Here is an 18425-nt window from a genome sequence, read left to right on the forward strand (position 1 = left end):
GATGATGGATAGATGCTTCATCAACAGGCATATCGACTAACATATGAGTAGCCAATACAGTCATAAAGTATGCAAATGGAATGTCACTATGACCAGGATGGAGGCGAAATCGAAGAATGAAATGACAGATTAAGGATGGCAAACAAATCAGTACCATTTGAGATAGCATAGATACCATTTGAAGTGAAACCCGTGCTCCACGATCGTCGTGGGTATCTACGACGTCGTAGTACGACCGTCGTGTATACTCACGACTGGTCGTACAAACCCCAAAAAATTCAATATCTTGCAATTTACACAAAAATTGAAATTTAATCTAGCAAATATATACAATAATATACAAGAAGGCATAAATTATCAATTTAAAATGCACATGCCAAGATCAAATTTTATCTTTTTGAACCTGCTTTTATCAAGAGGTTTTGTGAAAATATCGGCACGTTATCTTCAGTAGGAATATATTATAGAGATCTAACTTTTCTTCTACTAATTCCCTTATATAATGAAATCTAATGTCAATATGCTTAGTACGAGAATGCTGAATAGGATTTTTTGAAATATTTATCGCACTGGAATTATCACAGTGTAATAACATAGAATTCTGTTTAATTCCATAGTCACTTAGCATTCGTTGCATCCAAACAAGCTGTGTACATGCATTACCAGCTGCAATATACTCAGTTTTGAAAGTGATATAGAATTTTGTTTCTTACTAAACCAGGAAACTAGACAATTTCCAATAAAAAAACAACCACCACCGGTTGATTTTCTATCATCTAGATTACCAGCCCAGTCAGCATCCGAGTACCCAGCTAATTTCATGAGGATACCAGAGACCGAGATTTACAGTACTTGCGACATATCTAATAATTCGCTTGACAACAATCAAGTGAGATTCTTTTGGATCAGATTGATATCTTGCGCAAATACCAACACTTAGAGAAATATCAGGTCTACTAGCAGTTAGATATAACAAACTACCAATCATACTCCGATAAAGTTTTGAGTCAACATTTTTACCATTCGAGTCTTTTGATAGTTTCAGGGTAGTACTCATAGGAGTATCGAAATTCTTGCCATTCTCAAATCCAAATCTCTTAATTAGATTCAAGGCATACTTAGATTGAGAAATGAATATTCCTTCAGATTGTTGCTTTACTTGCAATCCAAGGAAATAAGTCAATTCCCCAACCATGCTCATTTCAAACTGTGATTTCATCAAATCTGCAAACTCAGTAGTCAAGTCAGTACAAGTTGATCCATAAATGATATCATCAACATAAATCTGTACCATTAGGATATGATCATTATGTTTCTTAACAAACAGAGTTTTATCAACAGATCCCATTTGAAAATTATGAGTTAAAAGAAATTTTGTTAGTTTCTCATACCATGCCCTAGGTGCTTGTTTTAATCCATAAAGTGCCTTTTTAAGCCGATATACATGATCAATATTTTTGGAATCTTCAAATCCCATTGGCTGTTCAACATAGACTTCTTCATGTAAATCGCCATTTAGAAAAGCACTTTTCACATCCATCTGATAGATCTTTATATTTCTAAAACATGCAATGGATATAAATAGTCTGATAGATTCAAGACGTGCTACTGGCGCAAAGGTTTCATCGAAATCAATCCCTTCAATTTGAGTATAACCTTGTACCACCAGTCTAGCCTTGTTTCTAATTATATTTCCACATTCGTCAGACTTATTTTTGAAAATCCATTTTGTTCCGATGATGTGTTTATTTTTAGGTCTTGGTACGAGATACCAAACATCATTTCTTATGAATTGGTTGAGTTCATCTTGCATCGCAACAATCCAGTTCTCATCAGTAAGCGCTTCTTTTACGTTAGATGGTTCAATTTGGGATGTAAAACATACATAATTACATATATCCTCAAGTTGTCTACGGGTGCGAACACCAGTGAGAGGGTTTCCAAGAATTTGTGTGGTTGGATGATCTTTAACAGTCCTCAACTCAGAATCAGTTTGATTTGATGAAGTATCAGGTTTATCAATGATTAGTACTTCATCATTATCTGAATTAGAAGTTGGTGTGTTTAAATGATCATCAATGACAACATTAATGGATTCTTGAATCACACCAGTCCTTTTGTTCAGGACCCTATAAGCTCGACTGTTTAAAGAGTATCCTAGAAAAATACCTTCATCACTCTTCGTATCGAATTTTCCCAAATTTTCACGATCACGTAAAATATAGCACTTCGACTGATCGAGGTATTTAACAGTAGGCTTTTTATTGAACCACAATTCGTAAGCCGTCTTATTATTATCTTTTTTTTGTGTAGACTCGGTTAATAATATAGCAAGCTGTGTTGACTGCTTCAGCCCAAAGATTTTTAGAGAGCTTCATGCTATTCAACATGACATTAGCCATTTCTTGAAGCACCCTATTCTTCCTTTCTACAATTCCATTTTGTTGTGGAGTTTTGGGAGCAGAGAATTCATGTAATATTCCTTGGTGAGAACTTCTCAAAATTGCTATTCTCAAATTCGGATCCATGATCACTACGAATTTTTCTGATTTAGAAGATTTTTCGGTTTGAATCCTTTTGAGAACTTTTCTTACTTCTTCAAGGGTTTGATTTATCCCTTAAGAAGACTACCCAAGTGAATCGTAAAGTCATCAACTATTACCAAGATGTACTTTTTCCCACCTCGACTTTCCTTCCTGGTAATACGATCCATGTGGAGAAGTTCGAGTGGTCTTGATGTGGTATTTAAATTCACCTTTTTGTATGAGTTCTTTGTTTGTTTGCCTATCTGGCACTCACCACATATTTTATCTAATTTCTGAAGTTTGGGTAAACCTCTTACAAGTTCTCGTTTGCTCAATCGATATAAATTTCGATAATGTACATGTCCAAGACGTTTGTGCCATAAATCAGTCTCGTCTGTATGGACCATGTAACATGTTTGAATAGATGAGCTGGATTCACTAATAATATAGCAATTTTCAGACGTTCTACGTCCAGTTAATATTACAGAACCCTTATTGTTTAGTATTTCACAGCTTTGATTAGAAAACCAAACATTATGATTATTATCACATATTTGTGATATACTAAGCAAGTTGTGCTTTAGGCCTTCAACATATAAAACATTTTTAAACACCGGAAGATTAAAAAGTTAAACCGTATCTTGGCCTATAATCTTGTAGTTGCTACCATCACCAAATGTGACTGAACCATCAGTCATATCTTTCAGATCGGTGAATAAGGCTTTGTCACCTGTCATATGCCTGGAGCATCCGCTGTCTAGGTACCACTTTGAATGACTTGTTGCTTTGAAAGCAGTGTGAGCAACCAAGCAGGTAACTTTAGGAACCCATTTCATAACTGTTTTGGGTTTAGGAACATAGTTGGTCTTCTTTTGTGTATACTTGTAGGAATGACCTATAGAGTTAGATTTTAATAGCTCCTTGAGTAAATCAACTATCTTTTCAGCTAGTGGATTTCGATTCTGATTAAAGTTGACATGGGTGTTTCTCGGTTTTTGAAAAGTTTTTGAATTTTTAGAAAAATCTTGATAAGTACTTTTCCCTTTTGAGTTTGAGGACTCTCCTTTAACAAACATAGGAGGAGTATACTTTTGTTTAGGAGGTTGATTTTTATCATAGCCCAACCCGGATCGATCGCCACATTTTCTTGATCCGGATAACAATTTTTCTAACTTTGGATCACCTTGGGCATATTTCCATGTGTCCTTTAAACTCAGAAGAGAGGAAACTTCAGTTTTAAGTTTCTCAATTTCAGATTTTAAATCAACAATTTGAGAGTTTTTAAATTCCAAATCGCATTTTGATTTTTCAAAATTATCTGAAATTTGTGATTTTTCTAAGACAAGCGATTCAAAACAATTTTTGAGTTTAGAAAACTTTTCTTTTTGAAGTTTAAGTTTGACAGCAATTTTACAACTTTCCTTATATAGGGCATTGTAAGCATCTTGAAGATCATCTTCATTTTCACATTCACTATTCAGATTTTCTTCACTTGTAGAGTCATTATCTGAAAATGTGAATTTGGATAGAGTCATAAGAGCTTTGACCTCATTGCCCGACTCGGTTTCAGAATCTTCTGATTCAGAAGAACCTTCAGAATCAGATGATTCATCCCATGTAGCCAACATACCCTTTTTCCTGGGTTTGTCCCTTTTAGGACATCTATTTGCTAAGTGCCCATATTCTAGACAGTTGTAACATTGACTATCTTTCAAAGATTTTCGAGATTTGGGTCTAAACTTCTTTTTGTCATTTGATTTTTGAAAATCAACTCTTTTCTTGCTTTTGAAAATTTTGTAAAATTTTTAGCTAAAAGAGCCATATCATCTTCTGAATCAGATTTTCTTTTGAACTACATTTAGAAGATTTTAGAGCGATAGATTTACCTTTAGGAGCTTTAAAGTTTAACTCGTAGGTTTGTAGAGAACCAACTAGTTCTTCAACCCTCATATTATCCGTATCACGAAGTTCCTGGATTGCGGTTACTTTAGAATTGAACCGTTCAGGAAGTGAGCGTAATATTTTTGCACATACTTTACTTTCTGGGATTTTATCGCCAAGACCCCACATTGAGTTTACAATGTCATTCAATCTAGTGTAAAAGTCCATAAACATCTCATTTTCCTCCATATGAATTTCTTCAAATCTGGTTGTGAGGAGTTGGACTTTAGATTTTTTGACAATTGTAGTACCCTCGTGTGTCATTTCTAATATATCCCAAGCTTGCTTTGCAGTATCATAAGAGATGATTCTTTTGAACTCATCCGGTGATAGTGCGCAAGTAATTGCATTTAGTGCTTTAGCATTTGCACTACTCTCACTTTTTTCAAGGGTGGTCCATTGGTAATATGGTGTGGTTTTCATAGACTTTGAACCATCAACCCCAGTAACTTCCATGATAGGAGGATTCCATTCAGTCACTGTGGCTTGCCACACATTTTCATCCATTGATTTGAGGAAGATCCTCATTCTGGCTTTCCAATAAGCATAGTTGGAGCCATCAAAGGGTGGAGGCCTAGTGACTGAAAGGCTATCAAAATTTGACATCTTAAATAGCTTAAATCGTTAGCTCAGGAATTAAATCCAAAAAAAACGAGCTATTAGGCTTTGATACCACTTGAAAAGGCCAAGCTATATGTCCTAGAGGGGGGGTGAATAGGACAATGCCAAATAAAAACTTATAACAGCGGAATAATAAAGAAAATGATAGCCAAATTAAATAATAATGCAGGAAAGAAAAACAACCTCAAAATTCAGATCTTGAGAGGTTGATACAAACGTTATTCTAAGGACAACCTTACACCAAAAACAGAGTTTATGGTAGGACAACCTTATTTCTAGAAAGGTCTTTGTATCAAGTCTCAAATCGAAGAGGAATACAAAAACAAATATGAACTGAATTGAAATAACTTTGTAATTAAAGATGTATTGTTCTAGGGACAGCCATACACCATAAAAATGGCAGGGCAACCTTACCTTGTTGGAACAACTTTCAAATGAAATTGAAAAACAAGCTTATAAAGGAATAGCAGAAAGTAAATTCTAAGCTATTACAACATTCTCACAAAGCTTGAAATAATTACAACATTCACCACCATACATACATCCCACAAAAAGAATAAAAACAATTAAAAGAATAAATCAATCAACCACAACTCAAAGGATTTATAGTGGTTCGCCTGTGTGTTCACCAACTGTTATCCAACAGCCACACAAAAAGCTACTCCACTCCTAATATCCTCACACAGGGGATATTAGCGTTTACTAACGAATAGGTTTTCCCAGTTCACCCAAAACCCTTACAATTGTGTCTTTGTATGTGGGCTTACACAATTAAAAACCCCCACTTCTGACTGAGTTTTCTGGCTTTCCTCGGATAACCAATATAACAAGATTTTTCCGCAAATCTTGAAAGAAACCAAAATAATAGAAAGGAATTTACAATATGTAAAATACGAATATCTTCTTCGTTGTAGCACCGGTAGAACCAAATCAAAGTAGATGATTGAATGTCCAAGTTCAATGTCCAAGACTCGATTACAATGGTTCTAGATCTAATTGATTTTAAATTAAACCAAATAGGGCTTGCCTTAATTGATTTTGATTCCAAAGAAAGGGAATAACAATTCCTCTTTTCAAATCGGATTATAATAGAAACAAAATCAATTAAAATAAAGCTAAGGAAAGAAGATATTAAATAAGCACACTTAGCTTAGATGGAGCACAAAATTATCTCTCAGAAGTTCGACGAAGATTGGCTTGAATACTATAATTAAATCGATGATTTCTTCTGAGATTCGTGCACTATTTATAGGTGAGAAGATCGGGTCTTCGACTGGTCTAGAGTGCTCTTCGACTAGTCGAAGCCATAACAGATATTTGAAAGATTAGGCGGGATAAGCGCAGACCGTTCTACGACTGGTCGTAGGTTTCCTTCGACTGGTCGTAGGTCACCTACGACTGGTCGTAGGTTTCCTTCGATCGGTCGAAGAACCAGGTTCGGTGGACTTCGAGTCGTAGATTCTACGATCGGTCGAAGATGCAAAAAATGGCCCAGTGCCTAACAGATTCCAGGACTAGTCGAAGGCTAACAGATTTTATCCGAAATTTGTAACAAACTTACGACTGGTCGAGGATTTTCTTAGACTGGTCGAAGCAAGTCTAGGACTAGTCGAAGCAGACCTAAGACTGGTCGAAGAACAGACCAATCACATGTAAAATAACATTCGACTTATGTATCCGAAATGACCTACTTCTAAGGTCATCCTATGGTCAAACAAACCTCAATCATGAAGTATGGACATTGAAACAAGAGACCATGAAGAATGAGCCTTGAAGTCTTGATGTAGACTAAACCTTGAAGTAGCTCAATCATGAAAGTGGCTTGAGTTTCAGCTTGAGTCTTGAGTTCAACTTGACTTTCAACTTGAGTCTTGAGTTCAGCTTGAGTCTTGCCTTGTACTTTCTTTTTCTTTTCAGCTTGAGTCTTGTGAGCAGTTCTTGCATTCAAGAGTCTTGTCTTGTGATCAGTTCTTTCATTCAAGATCTTGAGTCTTGTACTTGAGAGCTTTGCTTGATGTGAGCTTAGTTTGTTCATCAAGTCATGAATGTTGATCCTTGAGAGAGCTTCACTTAAGCAGGTTATATAAAACATAACAGAGATTTTGGCACCACAAATTTGACAACAAACAGGGATATAAACTATAGCACTTACAACCTTTGGTGTCAACTCGAGCAAGTTTTAGGGTTTCATGGTCCACTAGAAAGGGATTAAGGCAAACCCCGATAAAACCCGACCTCTCACATAAATGAGTTCCACCCAAGTCGAATAAGGAGATTCAACGCCTCATAGACAGAATGGTGGCGCCGAATAGATTTGTCTCCTGAGCCACAGATAAGTGTTTGCCCTTCTTTAAACAGCTGAGAGGGATCAGAAGTCGACCTGGATGGAAGAGTACGAGCAGGCATTCTAGCAGCACAAGGCTTACTTGGGGTCTCCACCTGTATTCTCAAAGCTTATGTAAGGAGAAGAGCTACTATCATACCTAGTCGTCTCACCAATAGCTGTTGGCTCAACTCTATTCAAGGAGTACAGGTGTGCCCAGTGACATGTTTATTACGTAAGTAGAGCAATGATCGATGCCGAGATGCCCTATCTTGAGATAGAGAAGCTAACCTTGCCCTAGTCATGTCATCCCAACGACTCATGCCCTACTTCTAGGCCCATACCATCGTCGTCCCAAGCAATCAACCCCTCCGTTAAGCATCGCAGAAACCCAAAGCTTTGGGTCAACTTACCAAGTGGGCGATCAAGCTCAATGAGTTCGACATCAAGTATCGACCTCGAATAACCATTAAAGGTTAGGTCATCACCAACTTTATAACAGAATTCACCTACCATACGGACCTTCCACCCATAGAGGAAGGGAACAAGTAGAGCGTGGTACCACTAACATAGACCCTTTACGTAAACGAGTCCTCGAATGCATAGGGGAGTGGGGGGAGGCTGATCCTGACCTTACCCCACCAGGTCAAGATTGAGTATGTGCTACAATTCGACTAACAAGCTTCCAACAATGAGGCTGAATACAAAGCTCGCCTAGCATGCCTATAATTAGCCAAGGCAATGAAAGCCAAAAAGCTAAAAAATCACAACAACTCGTAGTTAGTGGTCAACCAAGCGACCACTAAATACCGAGCCAAAGGTGAAAAGATGATCGCCTATTTGAGTAGGTTAGCCTTGGCCATCGATAACGACCTCGCCAGGACCGTCTCAATCGAATTCTTACCTGAGCTAAGCATTAGTCAGCTAATCGAACTAAGGGTTAACAACCCCAAGCATAGGGTTGCGATGAAGTAATAACTCAGTAAGAGCGATGTCGATTGTTCACAACCCCAAGTGTAGGGTTGCGATGTAGTAATAACTTGGTAAGACCGAGGTCGAATCCACATGGACTAAACTTGCACGTATTTTGAAAATAACTAGAACTAAAACTAAAAAAAGATCTAAATTGAAATCTGAATAATTGATAGTAATGGTGAATAATGTTTATTAAAACTTATGAATTTAAAGGTGGGAACAAGGGTGCCAAGGATCTACTTGTAGCTATCAAGTTGCTACCTTACTTGATTCAAGGAACACAATCGGAATTGGAGTCTTATCATATCCAATTGGAAGATAAGCAATTTAAATCAAATTTAAACTTTTCATCGACCTAATTCTCAATGAAGGATAATTGTGATGATTGGAAGGGATTCCATCACCCTACCATGCCTAGGAGACGATGGTGAACAATGGGATTTACTAATCTCACTATCTCAAAATGGGAAAAGAAGATATCCAAAGCTATCACAGCATCTATTGTAATTTAAGTCACAATAAATCATAGAAAACCGAAAATATTTCCTTAATATCAAACTATAAATCAATGAAGTTCAATAAGAACAAAAATCAAAGCAAAATAAACATCCAAACACGCTACAAGCTTCACCTCTTAGCTATAGCTAAGAGGTTTAACCAACCATAGATATGATTGAAACCAAATCTCTTAAACAAAGCATGGAAAATAAACTAGGTAAGAAGAAAAACTCTTTGACGGCTACTCTACCTTGTGTATGCTCATTGAAACCTTTCCAAACCCTAAAAGATAATTTGGAGCATCCTAGGGAGTCCTATTTATAGTTATGAAACTCCAACTTTTGCACCGAGTTGGAAAAATCTAGAAACCATCTCAAATTTATGCACTCTGCGCAGTTTCTCAAAATAAACTCAGAGTTTAAACCGCCTCAAATTTATGCACTCTACGCTATTTCCCAAAACAGACTTGGAGTTTTAGAATATTTTTTTCAGGACAATTTTAAGAATATGTTTGTTTTCAGGACAATTTCAGGATTCTTTTTCTTCACTTCAAATCTTTAGTTTTCTTGGATCTTTGCCATGTGAATTCTTCATTAATGACTTCTAAATCTTTAAATCTTCATTTAGTAATCTTTTAAGCATAAATCTTCCTTTTGGCATCAATTTCACCTTAAGCTCTCAAAATCATCTCACACATAAAAACATGCATAATTAAATCGATTAAGCACTATCATGTTTATGAAACCAAGGTATAAATAGGGAGAAATATGTAATATTTCACACTCAACATCGATCTATAGGGACTTTAGTGAGAATACACTACAAACCAATTTAAGGATAACTGTTGGTCTAGATTTTTAATCCAGTGAAGTAGAAGGGTTTTAACAAATCAATAAAAAAGGCCAAGGATCGAGGAATCCCCAATCACTGGAATATGAACTTAATTCGTCTTCTTAAGTTAATAACTCAACTAGAACTAGAATCCAATCCATTATAATTGGAAGATAAAATAGTAATATCGATCATAAACATCCAAAATAGATTAGAATAACGATAAGCTTAACCTCTCATGAAGATCTAGCTAGTCACATCACAGGGAATTGAAAGCATCCAATGAACCCGAAGGCAACAATAGATCGTTTAACTTTATAGATTGATTCGTTCTCCAATCTAAGAATTCAATCACTTCTAATCACAATTCAACATAAAATAAACAAAAACCTTCATTGAAAATGAATCTAAATATCAAATATCCATTAAAATGTTCTTCCCTTAGCCTTAGCCAAGGAATTGGCCAGATACGACTAACATCTCAATCAAAAATAAAAAGGAAAATGACAAAACAAATTGGAACCGAAGTTTGAGAAAGAAGCATGGTTTCGAAGAAGCTCCAACACTCCTTAATCTCTCTCCTAAGCCCTAGAATATATTTAGGGTTATGCAAAAGACATAGAACTTTAACTTTCCTAGCCAACTAGAAAATTTTAAAACTGACTTAAATTATGTGAATTCGCACATTGTCAACCTATCGCATCGACCGGTTGAAACTGTCTAGTAATTAACTTTGAAATTCCTCTCCATTTCGACATGTCGACCACATCTATCGATCGATCAAAATTAGCAAAAGGTATCTAGTGAATTTTCTCCTAAATCCGAATTCCACTCGATTGGTCGAATGATGCCATCGATCGGTCAAAAATCTCAAAATTTGTTGAGAGAATTTCTGCGATATTTTTGCACTGCTCGATTCATATCCTTGACATGTCGACCATCCTCAACAAGTCGAACCTGTTGTTTAATCGGTCAAATCTTTATAGTTTTCTTCTGTTCCTCTGCAACTTGATTTCTCATTGTTGTTCACTTTGTTTCCTTTGATCCTTGACACTTTAAATCTTCATTATCAATATTCAAATATCCAATCCTTCATCATCAATTCCTTTGATCTTTAATTCCTCCTCTTGAAGCATATATTCATCCTTTGTCTTCGAAGTACCTCACTTGCAGAAGATGTATATAATTAGATCAATTAAGCCTTTAAATACACAAGAAACAGTGTAATTGAGAGGATAAATATACATTATTTAGGCCTTATCATCAGCCCTGAAAAGGAGAGTTTAAACAGTCCTATAGGGGGGGTGAATATGAATATGCCAAATAATCAAATAAAGTGCAGAAATAGTAAATAAATCAAAGGTCTCGATTGCACTAGTATTGAAACATTTATTCAAACTGATTCGTAGGACAACCTTCACCCAAACAAGTTTAGGTAGGACAACCTTATTTCATGAAACTTATAAAAATCAAGATTCCAAACCAAGCAAGAGTAAATAAAAGCTAAACTATTACAAGCATTTACCAATTTAACTTAAAGAGATTACAACCATTCACCACATAAACATTAAAGGCATTCACCACAACACCAAGAATTATAGTGGTTCAGTGTGTCAACAACTGTTCTCAAACAGCCACACCTACTCTACTCCCAATAATCACTCTCCACGTGATATTAGCTTTCACTATGAATAAGGTTTTCATAGGAACAAAACCTAATATAGTTGTGATTTTAGTGGGCTATCACAAATAAGAAAACCCGTCACTGAGACTTTCTGACTATCTGAGGAAAACTAACAATGAGATTTTCTGGCTATCTCAATAAAACCAAACTACAAAAGAATTATATATTTATCTTCACCTTTGAAGATATATCTGTCGATGTAGCCGTAGAACTATTTCTCTTGAATGTAGATCGTTCAATGTTCAGTCATATAAACAAGGGTTCAAGGTTCTAGATTGATTTTAAATAGATTTAAACCAATGACTACTTGTTTAAATTCCTTTAAGATCTCAAAGGGCATGTTTGATTTCCTGAGGTAAATGTAAATGCAGGGGAAATGGGGCAATAATTATTTCGCTGGGAATTACCTTCATCGTTACCTATGTTGATTTGACATCTACTTTTTTCAACACAAAATTCGAGGAGGCTACCAAATATGTGGGGGGCCCACCATGATGTATGTTGATTATCCACACCGTCCATCCATCATGGCAACTGAATTTAGGGCATGAGCAAAAAAATGAGGCAGATTCAAAGTTCAAGTGGACCAAACCACAGTAAAAATGTAATTGAACACTTACCGTTAAAAACTTCTTGGAGCCACTGTTTACTTTGGTGTGGGCCACTTGAATGTTGGATTTTTCTCATTTTTTTGGCTCATGCCTCAAAATGTTACGATAAAGCAGATGGATGATGCGGATATGTCAAATGCATGACGGTGGGGCCCATAAATTTATGCCAGTCATTTTGAACCCTTTTTCAAAGTAGGAATACCCTTGTATTTCCAAACAGGTGAAAATGTAATAATTGGCTATTTACAGGGTATTTACCCTAAATTTGGAAAATCAAACAAGCCCAAAAAGAAGAGTATTTACTCTCTTTATAAAATAAAATTGACAAAATAAGAGATCAAGGAATTAAATAAAAAGCTATTAAAAATAATTTATAAATTCCGTGCAATAGTTTGAATATAACAGGGACCTCTCTCTCTCTTGTAGAAGGATTTGATAGACTTGAATTGTATTTTCGGATTGAGAGAAAGCCTTAATTTATAAGGAAAGAAGTTGTTGCTTCAACTCGTCTAAGACAGTCTTTGACCCATCTAAGAACCAGATTCGGTTCCAACAAATTTTCAAATTTGAACGTGATAAGGTGTAACAGATCTTCGACTGGTTGAAGGCCTTTTTCAACTGGTCAAGGGCCCTATTCGGCTCGTCGAGCATGGTCTTCGACTAGTCGAGGGTGCACAAAATCCAAATTGATTCAGTTGCTGGACTTCGAGTCGAGTAACCTTCGACTGGTCGAAGTCCCACCTTTGACTAGTTGAGCAGCCTCCTTGACTAGTCGAAGGTGTAACAGAAAATCTGTTTCACTTCGATTTGAACTAGGACTAGTCAAAAAATTCTTAGACTAGTCGAGCCACAACTTAGGCTAGTCGAACCTTAGCCAAATATAAGCATAAAACCCCGTTTAAAATATATTTTGAAAGTACCTAAACCTAAGGTCTTTCTAGGGTTTATAATACCTGAAATGACTGAACTTTGAAGTAGATTGGATGCTTGAACTTTATGGAGCTTGTTCTTCTACTAGATTCTTCAATTGAGCTTGAATTTCTAGATGGAGCTTGATCTTCTACTAGAACTTTAGTAGAACTTGAACTTTCCATCTTGATCTTAGTAGAACTTGAACTTTCCATTTTGATCTTAGTAGAACTTGAACTTTCCATCTCGATCTTAGTAGAATTTGAACTTTCCATTTTGATCTTCTAGTTGACTTAAATTTTAGTAGAGCTTGAACTTTCCATCTTGACCCACACTAGAAGGACACTTAATAAGCTGTTTTGTCTAAACAAAATTTGACAAACAAGGTGTGCTTTACACATTATAGCACTTACAATCTCCCCCTTTGTCAATTTTGTGACAAAACACTTATTATTACAACAATTTGAATTAAGTCTTGTATTCTTAATCCCATTTTGTAGAAGGTTTATTGCAGCTTTGATGAACTAGCGAAAAATTTACTACTCCCCCTCAATTTGAGCTTCCCCTGTATTATGACATATAATATTCCATTCCAAAGCATTCTCCAAGCATATAATCATGTATCATTCATATCAAGCATATATGCATATATTCATGTATCATTCATATCATGCATCATCATTCTTCATTCTACAAGTAATAACTAACCCTCTACCCCTTTTTGTCACAATTTGACAAGGGAAAGAATAGTTTACTATCAAGAAAATACAACATTCAAATAACCATATCAATGAAAGTAGAAGAAGATATGAATATATTAGGAGATAAGCATATGAAGATGTCAAGTTAAGGGAAATAAGCATTCAAGGAGTTTAGGAGAGTACAAGAAAAAGTCATCAAGCAAACACACAAAGTATAAGTTTTATAGACCAATAATTGAAAAACTTAAATAAACTTAGTCGGATCCAAAGGAAGAGGGAGGAGGCACAAAAGGATCAATCTGGTGCAAACTCGTGGTGATGCGATGAAAGTACTTTCGCATGTATTTTATTGAAGATTTTTTATTTTATGCCAGATTGTCTCGAGAGACTTTCAACTCAATAACCTTCTCCTTCAAGGATTTGAGCCGATCATCAACCCGAGAAGGTTGAAAGTCTGGATCAGCTGGATCATCCGACTCATCAAGCTCAGCAAATATATCATCCGTCGAAGTGTCCTCTGGTGCAAACGCTTCCTCCTCTTCTTCATCTCACTTGCCCGAAAGAAATTTCAGATTCATTTTGTTCAAATTTGCATTATTAAAAGCTAATTTCGACTCCAGTGCCTCGGTCGAAGGTATGATGACATTGCAATGGAGAGCAATGCAAGTCATGAGATAGGTGAAAGGAGTTGATGCATGATCAGAATGAATACAGAATTGAATGATCAAATAGTACATTAAAGAAGGAAGACATATTAGAATACTAGTTATTACAGAATAAATGACACGAGTCATGAAGGGGGTAAGCTCAGACTTATTCCTAAATATTGGATAAACATTGGACGTAAAAATTCGACGCAGGGAGCAATATTTAGGAAGCATCTGGTTAGCACGAAGAGCATCACCAGATTTCCATTCAGCGTCAAAGTGACATAGACTATGAGTGATCGCCCGTCGCTCAGTATGAGTCATTTTATTAGTAAGACTGGCAATGAGAATACTATCATCAGTGACAACTATTTCAGTCAAAGTTAAAATCAAGTGGCGATCAATAGTGACCGTCCCTTCTCTAAAATTAATTTTAAAAGAAAGATTTTCTAGGGACATGTCACTTATAGACGCATGGATGGTTTGCGCAATGGAACGATAAGCTGTTCCGCCCCAAACGAGAATATTTTCCCAACTGATATTGGTAAGGATAGGCACAAGATGAAATGGTGCAATGTGATCAACATTCACAATCCTTTCTATTATAATATCTATAGTACGGAAATTCGTAACATACTTCGAATCTTCTTCGGGGCCCCTTACAGTTCTCACACTAATGGGAGACGACCTAGAGGAGGAGCCGCCATGGCCCTTGCGAGTTGCTTGCCTCCTAGTATGATGCTCCATTTAGTGATTGCACAAAAAAAGATTAAGGAAAGTAAATAGGTTGAGTCTAGATCAGATTTTTGCTCAAAACCCACTACAAAAAGGTTGGAAATCACAAATACACCATAAATATAAGATAGACTAGCAAAGATCAAAACAAATCTAGAAGGAAAATGAAAAAAGACCACTTACAACGAAGATTGGGAGATGGGTTCGTCGAGAGAAGCATCGGTTAGTTGAAGAAGAAGGTGGGAAATGAAATAAAAAAGTGATTTTTCCCCCTTTATTGTGCAAACCCGCGATCCTCGACTGGTCGAGCATGTCCTCAATCCGTTGAAGGTCGACTGGTTGAGGATGTACTCGATTTGTCGAGCAGGCCAAAAATTTTTATTTTAAAATTTAATTTTATTTACATATTATGCATTTAAATATTATAAATATATAATAATTAAGAAATGCATAAATAACATGATTAATTAATTAAAAATACATAAACCAATATCATGCTTTAATTTAGAAAATCTATTCATGTCGAGCGATTTTATCATTATGTCTGCAAGCTGCTTCTCAATCTGAATATATTTTAACGCAATACTCTTGTCCTCAAATAATTCTCGAATATAATGGTATCGAATAACGATATGTTTTGTGCGAGAATGATGAATATGCTTTTTTGAAATATTAATTGCGATTGAGTTTTCACAGTATAATTTCATTGTATCTTGCGCAATACCATAATCAACTAACATTCTTTTCATCTAGATCATCTGGGTGCTAACATTACTAGCTGTGATATATTCAGTTTCAGCTGTTGAGAGAGATACAGAGTTCTGTTTCTTGCTGACCCAGGAAACTATATAGTTCCTTACGTAGAAACATTCACCACTAGTAGATTTTCTATCGTCAATATTTCCTGCTCAGTCTGCATCAGTGTATCCGGCAATTTGTACAGTTGTATCATGTGGATACCATAAACCTAAGTTAGTAATACTTGCGACATATCTAATTATCCGTTTAACAGCAATTAGATGTGATTCTTTAGGATCAGATTGATATCTAGCACATATTCCAACACTAAAAGAAATATCAAGTCTACTAGTAGTTAAGTATAGACGACTACCAATCATACTCCGATATAGACGGGAGTCTCTACTTTTACCCGATTCATCCCTAGAGAGTTTGAGAGTTGTACTCATAAGAGTATCAAACCTTTTCCCATTCTCAAACCAAAATCTCTTTATAAGATTTAAGGCATACTTAGTTTGTGAGTTGAATATACCATCTTTATGTTGTTTTAATTGTAATCCAAGAAAGTAATTTTGTTCTCCAACCATCTCATTTCAAACTTGGATTTCATTAGATCTGCAAACTCAATAGACAAGTTAGTGTAAGTAGATCCATAAATAATATCGTCAACATAGATATGAACTATCAATATATGATCATTATATTTCTTGACGAGTAAAGTTTTATCAACACTTCCCATGATAAAGTTGTGAGTAATTAAGAATTTAGTCAGTTTTCCATACCATGCCCTGGGAGCTTGTTTCAAACCATAAAGTGCTTTTTTAAGACGGTACACATGATTTGGAAGTTTGGGGTCCTCAAAACCCTTAGGTTGTTCAACATATACTTTCTCATGTAGATCACCATTTAGAAACACACTTTTGCATCCATTTGATATATTTTGAATTTCTTATGACATGTAATTGAAATAAATAATCTTATGGATTCAAGGTGCACAACAGTTGCAAAGGTTTCATCATAATCAATACCTTATATTTGGGTGTATCTTTGTACAACCAGTCGTGCCTTGTTTCTAATGATATTCCTCATTCCATCAGATTTATTCTTAAAGATCCATTTGGTTCCAATTACATATTTATTAGAAGGTCTAGGAACCAAGTACCAAACATCATTTCTGACAAATTGATTTAACTCTTCTTGCATAAAAATAATAATCAAACTTTCATCGGCAAGTGCTTCATTTACATTTGCCGGTTCAATTTGAGAAGTGAAGCAGACGTAATTACAGATGTTTTCTAACTATCTTCTTGTCTGAACACCAGTACGAGGGTTACCTAATATCTAATCAGTTGGATGGTCTTTAACTAATTTTAATTCAGTATTAATTGATTTTGATGAAGAGTCAGGTTTATCTATAATGTTGACTTCATCATCATCTTGTCTTGGCGTGGGTGTGATCAGGTGATTGTCAATCACTACATTAATAGATTCCTGAATCACCCCTGTTCTTTTGTTAAGAACACGGTATGCTTAACTATTTAGACCATAACTCAAGAATATTCCCTTATCACTCTTGGTTTCAAACTTTTTCAAATTTTCTCAGTCACGTAAAATGAAACATTTACTTCCGAAAGTCTTAAAATATTTTACGGTTGACTTCTTATTAAACTACAATTCATAAGCTGTTTTATCTTTAGCTTTTCTAACATACACACGATATAATGTAGCAAGCGGTATTAACAGTTTCAGCCCATAAGTTTTTCAGTAAGTTCATACTATTTAGCATTACATTGGCCATTTCCTGTAAAACTCTGTTCTTTTTTTCAACAACTCCATTTTGATGAGGTGTTTTAGGAGCAAAGAACTCATGTGATATACCATGGTCATTACAGTACTTCTCGAAATTGTTATTTTCAAACTCAGTACAATGATCACTTATAATTTTGATCACATGTACCTCTTTTTCAGTCTGAATTCTTTTTAGAATTTTTCTGACTTCATCGAGAGTATCTGATTTCTCTCTTAAGAAGGCTACCTGAGTATATCTGGTGAAATAATAAACAACGACCAAAAAATACTTCTTTTCACCTCTACTCTCCGTTCTCATTGGTCCCACCAAGTCCATATGGAGTAGTTCTAGAGGTTTGGCTATGACTAAGGAGTTCACTTTCTTGTGGCTACTCCTAATTTGCTTGCCAATCAGACTTGCGCCACAAATTTTTTCTATCTTTTTTAATCTGGGTAAGCTACGAATGTGATCTTTCTTACTCAATTTATAAAGATCTTTAAAGTTAACATGTCCAAGACATTTATGCCATTTTTCAGTCTTGTCTGTTTGGACCATGTAACATGAATAGTTAGATAAGTACAAGTCATCAATAATGTAGCAATTTTCAGAGGTCCTACAACCATTTAATATCACACAACCCTTCTCATTTGTAATCTCGCATCCGTGATTTGAAAATTTTACAGTGTTTGTTATCACAGATTTGAGATATGCTTAAGAGGTTATGTTTTAAACCTTCAACATAAAGTACATTTTCAAAGAGAGGGAGGTTAGAAAGTTGAACAGTACCTTGGCCTATGATTTTGCAGTTGCTTCCATCTTCGAAAGTAACTGAACCGTTGTTTACTTCTTTGAAGTTGGTGAATATCGCTTTGTCACCTGTCATATGTCTTGAACATC

This window comes from Magnolia sinica, chromosome 3 (assembly GCF_029962835.1).
Source record: "Magnolia sinica isolate HGM2019 chromosome 3, MsV1, whole genome shotgun sequence".
Lineage (NCBI taxonomy): Eukaryota > Viridiplantae > Streptophyta > Magnoliopsida > Magnoliales > Magnoliaceae > Magnolia > Magnolia sinica.